The 12,690-nt window shown below is 41.4% G+C and overlaps 1 pseudogene; it reads left to right on the top strand.

Moving 5' to 3' along the window:
- On the top strand, positions 319-5,780 carry LOC109236088 (annotated as a pseudogene).

The raw sequence follows: 12,690 nt of genomic DNA, 5'->3' as shown, positions 1-12,690 counted from the left end.
CAAAATGCTTACCCACCTCCACGAATCTATCGAAACCCCGCCGGTCCAGGTTTCCGACTCAAGCCAGTATTCAGGAACGAGAGGTTGCAGCGGAAGAAAACTTTCATCCCGTTGGGGGAGTCTTTTACCAGCTTATTCCAGAGATTGAGGCAGTTGGATGTGCTGAGGCCAATTGAGTCGAAATTACCAAACCCTCCTCCAAAAAATTTGGATTACTCTCTCAGTTGTGCATATTGTTCGGGAACTCCGGGGCACGATACGGAAAAGTGTTAGCACTTGAAAAATGCCATCCAAGAGCTCGTAGGCACAAACCAGATTATGGTCCAAACTCCGGAAGCACCCAACATCAATCAGAACCCGCTGCCAGCCCATGATGAAACAAACATGATTGAGATAATACACAAGTATGGGGAGCCCAAGAAGCCTTCACAATCCGTCATGATGATCCGGTCTAGTGAGGTAAAGCCAGTTAAGGGTACAGTTGTCACAAAAGCCACCTCTTCGATAGCTGAAGGATTAGCACACAAGTTGAGCATGACAAATGGTGAGCCATTTGTGGTAGCTGAGAAGAGATCCCCAAGTGATGCTGTAGCAAAGCAAAAAAGTCAAAGGTAATCGTGCCAGGGTTGGCAAATAAGCCTATCATAATTGTGGAGGGTGCCCGTACGTACCCTGTCATCATCAAGCCTGTGACCCAGTTACCGGTAATCAACACCAAGGCTATCCCATGGAATTATGAGCGTGTGATAGTGACCTATAAGGGGAAGGAAGTGAAAGCAGAGGTTAATGAGGCCCAGGGATTAACTCGTTCGGGGAGATGCTTTGCCCCGGAAGAGTTAAGGAAAGCTAAAACACTCAGAGACAATCCAGTCCTAGTAAAGAAACCAGTCACTGAAGAAGAGGCGGAGGAGTTTTTGAGAAAAATGAAAGTACAAGATTACTCCATCGTGGAGAAGTTGAGAAATACTCCCGCTCAGATTTCCTTGCTATCATTGTTGATCCATTTAGACGAGCATCGTCGGGCCTTGATGAAAATTCTGAACGAAGCTCATGTCCCCGACAAAATCACAGTGAACCATTTGGAGAAGATCGCCAACAAGATATTTGAGGTGAACAGGATCACCTTCTCCGATGACGAGTTGCCCGTGGAAGGTACCGAACACAACAAAGCTCTCTATCTTACAGTGAAATGTGAAGATTCTGTGGTCACCAGGGTGTTAGTGGATAATGGTTCCAGTGCGAACATTTGCCCTCTCTCCACTCTGCGCAAGATGAAAATTGATACTGAAAGGGTCCGAAAGAACAGTATATGTGTCCGAGGTTTTGACGGTGGAGGAAAAGATTCGGTTGGCGATATAGTGCTTGAATTGACAATAGGATAGATTGAATTCACCATGGAGTTCCAGGTACTGGACGTGGCCATATCTTACAATTTGCTGTTAGGTCGGCCCTGGATACATGCTGCCAAAGCAGTCCCGTCCTCGCACCAGATGGTCAAGTTCGAGTGGGACAGACAGGAGATTGTCGTGCTTGGTGATGAGAGCTCGATTGCTTACAATGATGCCCCCGTCCCGTTTATTGAGGCCAAAGACGATCAAGGGCCTTGGGTCTACCAAGTTTCTAAAACAGTGCCAGTGGAGAAGGTTCCAGAAGGGAAATGTATTCCAACTCCAAAGTTAGCCTCTGTATCTGTCATGGTGGCGTCTGAAATGCTGAAGAACGGTTTTGTGCCAGGCAAAGGCCTGGGCGCTTCTTTACAAGGTATCGTGCAGCCATTGTCTCTGCCTAAAAACTTGGATACGTTTGGTCTAGGATTCAAACCCACAGCGGCAGACGTGAAAAGGGCTAAAAGGTTGAAACAGAAGGCGTGGGCACTTCTGAAGCCTATCCCGCGTCTCTCCGGGTCATTTGTCAAGCCCGGTGCCGTGAAACGCCCAGTGTCAGCAGTTCCAAATCCTATGGTTGACGTTGATGAAGAGTTAATTGAAAGGTTCCAAAGGTGGTTTGATGATGTGAACATGGTGGAAATTGGAGAAGGTTCTAGCAAAGCGGATGTGCAGTTCGTCGGGCCGAAAGTAAAGCTTAACAATTGGAAGGCTACTCCTCTCCCTACTCGGAAGGTGTTTTGGTAGTTTGCTTTGTTTTCCTTTCTATCTGGGTTATTCCAGGGTTGTGACCCAGATTTTTATTTTTCGCTTGTTTGATATACAAACCCTGTTATCCTTTATTTTCAATGAAATGCAATTTCCCTTTTCCATTATTCCTGATAGTTTTTATTTTTGTTTTCTTTTCTTTTTTGTTGTACAGTTCTTTTTATGCTGGTTTCAATGACATGACATGCATGAGGAATCTTCGGCCAAGTCTTAAAAGTCAATCTAATTCTGAAATAATAATCCAAGAAATAGAGAGTGATAATGAAACAGAATATGATGAGGATGAGGCACTTGAGGAAATCAGTGAAGAATTAAATCATTTTGAAGAAAAACCTAAGCCTAATTTGAATGAAACCGAAGCAATCAATTTAGGAGATCCAGATAATGTCAGGGAGACCAATATAAGTGTCCATCTTGAACCACAAATCAGGGAGGAAATAATCAAAGCATTGTTTGAATATAAGGATATTTTTGCATGGTCGTATGATGACATGCCGCTTGAGTACCAACTTGGTGGTCCACAAATTGCCAACTGATCCAGCTTTCCCTCCCGTCAAGCAGAAATTAAGGAAGTTTAAGACCGACATGAGTGTGAAAATCAAAGAAGAAGTCACAAAGCAGCTTGATGCAAAGGTCATTTGAGTCACGTGGTATCCCACATGGTTAGCCAATGTTGTGCCTGTGCCAAAGAAAGATGGTAAGACCAGAGTGTGTGTTGATTACCGTGACCTCAATAAAGCAAGTCCAAAGGATAACTTCCCATTGCCAAATATCCACATTTTGATTGATAATTGTGCCAAGCATGAGATTGGGTCTTTTGTGGATTGCTATGCGGGATATCATCAGATCTTAATGGATGAGGAAGATGCAGAAAAGACGGCATTCATCACACCATGGGGAATATATTACTACCGGGTCATGCCATTTGGTTTGAAAAATGCTGGGGCAACTTACATGAGGGTAATGACTACCATATTCCATGATATGATACACAAGGAGATTGAGGTTTACGTGGATGATGTGATCATAAAGTCCAGGAAGCAGTCCGACCACGTCAGGGACCTGAGAAAATTCTTCTAGAGGCTCCGTAGGTACAATCTTAAGCTCAACCCTGCAAAGTGTGCATTTGGTGTTTTGTCGGGCAAACTGTTAGGGTTCATAGTCAGTCGGCGAGGCATTGAGTTAGATCCATCAAAGATTAAGGCCATCCAAGAATTACCATCGCCAAAGAACAAGATTGAGGTGATGAGTCTGCTAGGGAGATTGAACTACATCAGCAGGTTTATTGCTCAACCGACGACAACCTGCGAGCCCATCTTCAAGTTGCTAAAGAAAGATGCTGCGGTCAAATGGACTGATGAGTGCCAGGAAGCATTCGACAAGATCAAGGAGTATTTGTCAAACCCACCTGTGTTGGTCCCGCCGGAACCCGAGAGACCTTTGATTCTTTATTTGACAGTCCTGGATAATTCATTTGGTTGTGTGTTGGGTCAACATGATATCACTGGCAGGAAAGAGCAGGCCATATATTTTCTCAGCAAGAATTTCACATCCTATGAGGTTAAGTATCTCCCCTTGAAAGGACATGTTGCGTCCTGACTTGGGTAGCGCAGAAGTTGAAGCATTATCTGTCATCCTATACTACTTACCTCATTTCTCGCCTGTATCCTTTAAAGTATATCTTTCAGAAGCCTATGCCCACAGGAAGGCTCGCAAAGTGGCAGATTTTGCTCACAGAATTTGGCATCGTATATGTGACTCGGACAATGATGAAAGCCCAAGCTTTAGCCGATCATTTGGCCGAGAACCCGGTGGATGAAGAATATGAGCCTTTGAAGACTTACTTTCCTGATGAAGAGGTAATGCATATTGATGAGGTCGAGCAGGATGAAAAGCCCGGTTGGAAACTCTTCTTTGATGGGGCTGCTAACATGAAAGGTGTTGGGATAGGAGCTGTGCTCATTTCTGAAACAGGGCACCACTACCCTGTCACAGCTCAGCTTCGTTTCTATTGCACCAACAACATGGCTGAGTACGAAGCATGCATTCTGGGTTTAAGGTTAGTTGTGGACATGGGAGTCCAGGAAGTGTTAGTTTTAGGAGATTCAGATCTGTTAGTGCACCAGATTCAGGGAGAATGGGAGACTCGAGATTTGAAGCTCATACCATATCGACAATGTCTACAGGATCTTTGTCAACGGTTCAGATCAGTGGAATTCAGGCATATCCCTAGGATCCATAATGAGGTTGCTGACGCCTTGGCTACTCTGGCGTCAATGTTACATCATCCAGATAAGGCTTATATTGACCCTCTGCATATTCAAGTCCGTGATCAGCATGCTTACTATAACATGGTGGAAGAAGAACTTGATGGTGAGCCGTGGTTCCATGATATTAGGGAATACATCAGGATGGGGGTATATCCGGTACAAGCCACAGGTGATCAAAAGAGAACAATTCGACATCTGGCAAGTGGATTTTTCTTAAGCGGAGGAGTTTTGTACAAAAGAACTCCAGATCCTGGATTGTTGAGATGTATAGATGCTAGACAAGCCACGACTATCATGACCGAAGTGCATTCCGGAGTCTGCGGGCCGCATATGAGTGGGTATGTTCTGGCAAAGAAAATTCTTCGAGCAGGGTATTATTGGCTCACCATGGAACGAGATTGCATCAACTTTGTGCGTAAGTGTCATCAATGCCAGGTGCACAGTGATTTGATCCATTCTCCCCCGTCTGATTGCACACAATGTCCGCACCTTGGCCCTTTGTTGCTTGGGGTATGGATGTCATCGGACTAATTGAGCCAGCAGCATCCAATGGGCACAGATTCGTTCTAGTGGCCATTGATTATTTCACTAAGTGGGTTGAAGCTATGACTTTCAAATCTGTGACCAAGAAAGCAGTGGTTGACTTTGTTCATTCAAACATCATTTGTCGGTTCGGAATTCCAAAGGAAATTATCACGGACAATGGTGCTAATCTTAACAGCCATTTGATGAAGGAAGTATGCCAGCAGTTCAAGATTATGCATCAAAATTCCACTCCGTATCGTCCCAAATCAAATGGAGCGGTGGAGGCGGCCAACAAGAACATAAAGAAGATAATTCGAAAAATGGTGCAAGGTTCTAGGCAATGGCATGAAAAGTTGCCTTTTGCTTTACTGGTTATCGCACTACTGTTCGCGCTTCAGTAGGTGCAACTCCTTATTTGTCGGTATATGGTACTGAAGCAATGATACCCGCGGAGGTGGAGATTCCATCCCTCCGAATTGTTGCTGAAACAGAGATTGATGATGATGAGTGGGTCAAAACCCGATTGGAGCAGTTAAGTCTGATTGATGAGAAAAGACTGGCGGCAGTATGTCACAGCCAGTTGTATCAAAAGAGAATGGCAAGAGCATACAACAAGAAGGTGCGTCCCCAAAAATTTGAAGTGGGTCAGCTAGTATTGAAACGCATCCTTCCACATCAGGCTGAAGCAAAAGGCAAGTTTGCCCCAAATTGGCAGGGGCTGTTCGTGGTAACGAGAGTGTTGTCCAATGGTGCTTTGTATTTAACAGATGTAGAAGGCAAGTGTGTAGATATGGCTATCAATTCTGATGCAGTCAAAAGATATTATGTATGATTTCTCTGATTTTAATCGTGTTGTTTGTACTTGGCATATTTTTGAAGATTGGAATGACGAAGGCATTTTATTCTGCTATCTAGACACTTTATCCTTTGCTACCCCTTTGAGCCTCATTTATTTTCTTTCATACCCCTCTTTTGAAATCAGTAAAAGCTCAGAAACACAGATACAGAAGATAAATAAAGAAGAGAAAAGAGGAAAAAGAGAAGAGGAAAAGAGAAAAGAAATTGAAAAAAGAAAAGAGTAAGTAAAGAAAGAAAAGAAAAGAGAGAAAAAAATAAAAGGAAAAGAGAGAAAAAAAGAAGAAAAAAAAGAGAAAAGTACAAAAAACAAAGCAATTCCTATGTCATGAACTACGTTTGACCTGATTCCTTTTAAGGATACATAGGCATCCTCACGGTTCGGTCCCATCAGAAAAAAAATTCAAAAGCCCCCAAGCAAAGAAACTGGGGCAGAAGTTGCGATTTTGTAAAAGATCTGATTCCAAAAGTTGTAATTCTGAACCCATTCAAGTTGTTTTGAGCCTTTATGATATCCTTTCTTTCTAACCCCATCCAAAAACCCACATTACGGTCCAAAGAAAGACCTTCCGATCAATCTTCGAGGGATGTCAAGTCAAGCAAGTTAGAGGTATGATTCATATCAGGGGCAACACTCTGTTCTACGCAGGAAAAATGAATAAATGAGAGAGTCTTATTGGTGAAAACCCTCACGGGCACCGTAATGCGACGGAAAGCTGAGAGAAATTAAAATGAGAGAGTCTTATTGGTGAAAACCCTCACGGGCACCGTAAGGCGACGGTGAGTTGAGAGATGAATAAGTGAGAGAGGTTTGCTGGTGAAAACCCTTCAGGGTGCCGCAAGCTGAATAAGGTTGTTGACTTTGCAAAGGAATTTGATCAAGGGGACCCCAGGCATAAAGTGTGAGGACTGAAAGAGGATTGACTGAATGGACTAGGCTGATTAGTCCAAAATGCATGTCATGATCATTGATGCCAGTAGCCTCACTCAGATAAGTCCCTTTTCCTTTTCTTCCTCAAACAGTCTTCCTGTTTTGAATCTCCTTATTTATTCATAACGCTCGAAGTCATTGCATTTCATTTCCTTTTGGGTATACTTCTATAAGGCTTTTCCAATGTTAGCCTTGCTAAGCCAACAATAAAGGATTGCAAAGCTTATTACCAACTTCCAAATTGCACAAAGCAAAGCGCGGCTGAAGCATGAGGTTCAAGTGATCGATTGGGTTCGTGAATTATGGGGGAAATACAGAGGTTCAGATTGGAAGGGCAGAAATGTAAGACAGCTGGTTTGAGTATGGGGCATTCAGGTCATTCAGAGTCCTGTGGTTAAGGTGCAATCAGAAGGTCAAACAATTCGCTTCCAGTCGGAGGCAGCTGATCAGAACAAAGCATGGCAGTGGAAAGGCCACCCTCAGCAAGAATGCCACAAACTAACCACCACATTTTCAAACTGATAAGATGTTTCTTTGATTGAAACAGGGGTAGGAAATTTCATTTGTTCCGGAGAAATCCTCCGTGAGGAAAGCAGGTGTCAAACAGGTTCGGCCGTAAGTTTTCAGTACCCTCCTGGATAACAGGATTTAGTAAGTTTTGAGATCTTCATAAATGACAAAGTCTGATGAAAGTTCTACCTTTGGGAAATATAATTTAGCTTTTAAGTTTCCACTTTGAGATGAGATTTAATTTGAAATTTTCAGGATAAGGGAATTTAGCTTAGAACTTCTTTTGATAACAAGAGTCGGTTAACACTCACAGATTTTCCCAATATCAAACTGGGGCAGAAAAATTTCTTTTGTTTTTTCTGTTTTGTTGTAATCAGGCGCCCACCTGGAGAACAAGGGAAAGCAGCTCAAGTTTCAAAGGAAAGCAGTTCGAGTTTCAGCAATCAGGCGCCCATCTGGAGAGGAGAACAAAGGAAAGCAGCTCAAGTTTCAAAGGAAAGTAGTTCGAGTTCAGCAATCAGGTGCCCACCTGGAGAACAAGGGAAGACAGTTCAAGTTTTAAAGGAAAGCGGCACAAGATTCAAGGGAAGGCAGTTCAAGTTTCGGCAATCAGGCGCCCACCTGGAGAACAAGGGAAGACAGGTCGAGTTCAGCAATCAGGCGCCCACCTGGAGAACAAGGGAAGCCCGTTCAAGTTTCAAAGGAAAGCGGTTCAAGTTTCAAAGAAAGACAATTCAAGTTTTGGCAATAAAGCGCCCACCTGGTAAACAAGGGAATTCACTTCAGAATACAATTCAAGTCAGCAACAAAGGAAGCTCACCTGGAAAGTACGAGTCAACAGCTCAAGACGCACCACAGAGCCGCAGAAACTGCAAGATCAAGTTTGAAGATATGTAGATAGGATTCTTGTAATTCATAGATCATGGTTTAGTCTAGCTTCTTTTGTTTTGACTTGGTGTAATAAGGAGTTCAGCAAGCAGTAGCAGCAGCAGCAACAGTGAAATCACAGCTTCCCGGTAGTCCCAGCTACAAAACTTCCCGAACTACACTAACCTGATTCCTTTATAGCCAAGGATATGTAGGCAACCTCGGAAGCAAGGTTCGGTCAAATTTCGAAAAATGCTTCCCACGGAGTATTCAAACGGGCAAAAATCGCTCGTATCCGCTCACTTTATCTTTGCACGAAAACTCTTCGTGTTTCCGAGCAAAGAGGGGCAGCTGTGAGCACGTGATTTTTGCCCTATATGAATTACTCCTATAAAATCTAAGAAAATAGATTTCTTCCAACTATTTGCCATTTTATAGGATTTTTTGTAGGATTTTATTAATTGTTTGCATTTTTGTGCACGTTTAATTTCCATTAAAATCATGAAAAATGCCAAAAATACCATGCATTGCATTTAGGTTTTATTTTTACATTTTTCTAGGGTGAATTAATTAATTATTTATTTTATTAAACAATGAAAATCACAAAAATGTTTCACTTTTGCATTTTTTAGCTTTGATTCTAGAATAGTAGTTTTTCTTTTAAAGTTAGGATCAAGGAATTTTTATAATTTTTAGTAAATTGGTTAGTTTTACAATCTAGATTAATTTAGGATTTTAATTCAGGTTTTTAATTAAAGAAAAAAAAATAAGGGAAAAAAGAAAAAAAAAACAAAAAAAGAAAGGGAAATAAAAGAATTGGATAAAAGGGGGGGCGTTGTTTTAATTTCATTGGGCCAAAGCCCAAACGTTTCTGCTCAAACCCGCCCTAAATCCAGCCCAATACCCATTTACCCGGTCCAGGCCCCCCGCTATACCCTAACGACCCCGTTTCATCCCTTTGTCATCACAGCCGTTGGATTTTGGTAATCCAACGGCCCGAAACTAAGGACCCCCTTAGTATTTAACTGTCCTAAAATGGTTCACCCCCCAAACCCTGAAACCCCGGCTCACTCTCCGTCTCTCAAACTCAAAAACCCTAGAGACCAGCCGCCCTAAATTTCCCCACCGTCTCCGCCGTCGACCGCCCGCCGGAAATCGTCCACGGCGGCGGACCACCTCCAAACACCACCAAAATTATACCCTATAATCCCCGTCCTCTCCTCTTTCCGAATCACAAAATGGCTTCCCTTAAATCCCCACCAAGCTCCTCCAATTTCAGATCTGAGCACCAAACCTAAGAACCCCAAATCACTCAAAAGGTCCCAAGTTCACACCCCATAATCTCCTCCTCCTCCTCATCCCATATTCCATTCTAGTTCCTCTCAAAAAACCCCGAAACTCTTTAAGTTTTGGATCTGAAAATGGTCAGAAGATGTCAAGTTTTTTTCGTCGATATCTCCGTCGATCTAGCACGCTTTGAGTCTAAAACTAACATTAGCTAATGGCTTTTGTTAAGAGACATTGATTAATGTAAGTTTAAATTCATTTCGGAGTCGCCGGAATCCGGTTGATTTACCTTTGACCGGACAGAATGCATGTGAGTTCGAGAGCTGGTATCTTTTCCTTTCTCTTCTGGATTTGTTAAATAATTTTCGAAGCTTAATTTTGTTTTTAGATTAATTTAGGTTAATTGATGAAAATCTTCTAACTCCGGATTTGTTCCTTCATGATTTCTGTTTGTTTCCTGGTTAATTTTTCCTTTCTGTATCTGTTTTTCTTTACTTAGTTTGCATGTTTAGTTTAGGTTAATTTTAGTTTCTATATTCATGTTTATTAGATTTTTGCTAGGTCCTCATCTCAGTAGTCAGTTTCAATGAGTTTTAACAATTTTCTTTTGAGACTCGTTTTGGTTTTGGGTTTGAATATTTCTGTTTTCGTTCTTTTCTGAGTTGGTTTACGTTAAATGTATTTAGGGTTAGCCTAAAGGTCCAATGGCTTAATGATTTTGTTCCTTTGATCTTTGTTTTGTGTTGTTCTTTGCCTGATGTTGTTAGGCCTGATTTGGGAATAGACAGGAACCTATAGGGGGTTAATTGAATAATTGAAAGTTAAAGGGGGGTAATTTGGGAGTTAGAAATGGGAATTTTTAGATAAGGTATCTAGAATGTTCTGGGGCATGGACAGCTGCTGTTATTCTGCCAGTACAAGTTGCTGAAGCCAATTAGAAATGGCCAGTTGTCCAATTGCTGTTAGAAAAGATGCTTTGTGATGTGTGTTTTGAGAAAAATTATTCCTTGACTTGGAAGGCACACAACAAATTTCTGAGATATAAATAGGGCACTCTCCTCACTCTCTAGAGACGGAAAAACATACCCTAAAAATCTTTCTAAAGAAATTTCAGCTAGGAGCCTCTTCTTCTTTTCTTTTGGGGACAAAAGTTTAACAATCTTTCTTGGTATTTCTGGGGTTTTGAGCTCTTATGGCTTGATATTGAAGCTGTGCTGTCTCTCTGCTGCTGAACTATCTATTTCTATTTGGTATTTTGGAGCAATTTTCAAGCATCAAGGTACACACCATGGCCTTGTGCTAAAACCTCTATAAATCTGATTTAACATGAATGCTAGAAATGTATGCTGTTTGAATGATAGATTGCTATGATGCCATTCATCTTCATAAGTGCAATACCATTTGAATTTGCTTGACCCTGTATGTCTCTGTTAATTCAGATGTTTCTTATGCTATAAAAACATGTTTTCGTGTGTTTTAAGTGCAGTATTTGGTGTCTGATTGGGTTTGAATTATATACACTGTTTTATTTGTTCATTTATGCCTAATATTCTTTCTTCGTGGGTTGAATTTTGTGATAATCCAGTAGTCAACATGTGTGTAGCCAGGCTCTTGGTGGATCTGATCTCGACATGATCAGATCTATGAGAGTTAGGAGCTGAAACAAATGTTACTCATGTGTGGGAAGAGATGGCAACCTTATGGAAGACTATGGTCCAAATTTTAGTTGTAGATTTTGATAGTTTAGGTTGAGTCTGTTTACTATGTTATAGGTTGAGTGGTGTCCGATTTTTGTTTAACACCTAATTGTTCATCAATGGCTCGAAGGTCGTGGTTATTGTCAAATAGATATTGAATTTACATGTAAGTAGATGTGATGTATAAAGAAGTTGTGAGGTTCAGGACTGAATAGTTCGAGTAGTTTTATTTTAATGTATTAGACCTGCTGGAAATCCAAGAAAATTGCATGATAATTTATGTATTGTTAATTTTATCTTAGAATTCAAATTTGATAAGGTGCTTATACATGTGACGTTGGCATAATTAATCAATAGTTGAAAGTATGTTTAGCATATTCACTGTCATTGAGTAATGGTTAGAAGATATTGAATCTCAGCAAGGGAGCCAGGTGGGCCATCCAGTTTGGACTTTGGATTTAATCTACTGGACTCCGCCTGGCCCATTGGCCCTGGCCCAAGATGGGGTAGCTGGTTTGAATCAGACCCCTGGGACTTGCCTCTATTCTGATTTTTTTGCCATGTTTTGGGCTCAATTTCAGGCCCAAGAGTATTCATCCCCAAGAGTATTCAGCCCCTCTTTTCCTTTTGCGTCTTGTGTTTAAAGAAAGGGCTTGTAATGTGGAGCCCAGTGTATTGCTGGGCCTGTTATTGGCCCAATCTCATTGCTGGGTGTATTTGGCCCTTCGTTCTGAGTGGTGGGCTCAATTTTGAGCCCAGCCCCAATGTATTTTCGTTAAATCATCAGCTGGTCTGCGGCTGGTTCAATCTTCTTTAATGTAATCGGGCCCGCTAATTTGTCTCAATGCATATTCGTAATTAGTGTTTAGAATAAATCTTGAGTTAGATTAATCAAGGACCTTATAATCATCTAACTGACGTAATAGGTGTGCCATCTTAATTAAACCACCCATGGCCCTCACAAATATTGTGACTTAGCTATTAAAAATAAAATTTTGTAGAAAAGCCTTTAGGCGCGATAAAATCTACAATTGTGATTGTGTACACGTTCGCGTGACATAATTACGATTCTAAAAATCAAATCGGAGTATTCGTTCGTGCAACTCCGACCAAACTTTCTCAATAATAATAAAATCGTTCTTAATATAGTCCGAGGTGTGCCATCCACAATTGAATCACTTATGGCCCTCTTGTTAAGTGTTTTAAAAATGAATGCTCGTAGTTTGCTTTAGGCACGTTAATATATCATCGTGATTGTGTACATGTTCGCGTGACATAATTATGATTCTAAAAACAAAATCGGAGTATGAGTTCGTGCAACTTCGACCGAACCTTGTTAATAATAACAAGCGTTGTTAATTGTGGACACGTTCGCGTGACATATTTTTGACGCGCCAAATAAATGGGTACACGTACGCGTGACCTGTTTTAAGATAATTTCTCAATTAAAGAGGCAAATGCACATAGGTTCTAAAAATGAGTAATTAGACAATTTTAATGAGCCAAGTATGATCAAAGCGACCGTGCTAGAACCACGAAACTCGGAATGCCTAACACCTTCTCCGGGTTAACATAATTCCTTACCCGGATTTCTG

Source organism: Nicotiana attenuata, chromosome 12, assembly GCF_001879085.1.
Source record: "Nicotiana attenuata strain UT chromosome 12, NIATTr2, whole genome shotgun sequence".
Classification (NCBI taxonomy): domain Eukaryota; kingdom Viridiplantae; phylum Streptophyta; class Magnoliopsida; order Solanales; family Solanaceae; genus Nicotiana; species Nicotiana attenuata.
This window is presented reverse-complemented; position numbering and strand designations above follow the sequence as displayed.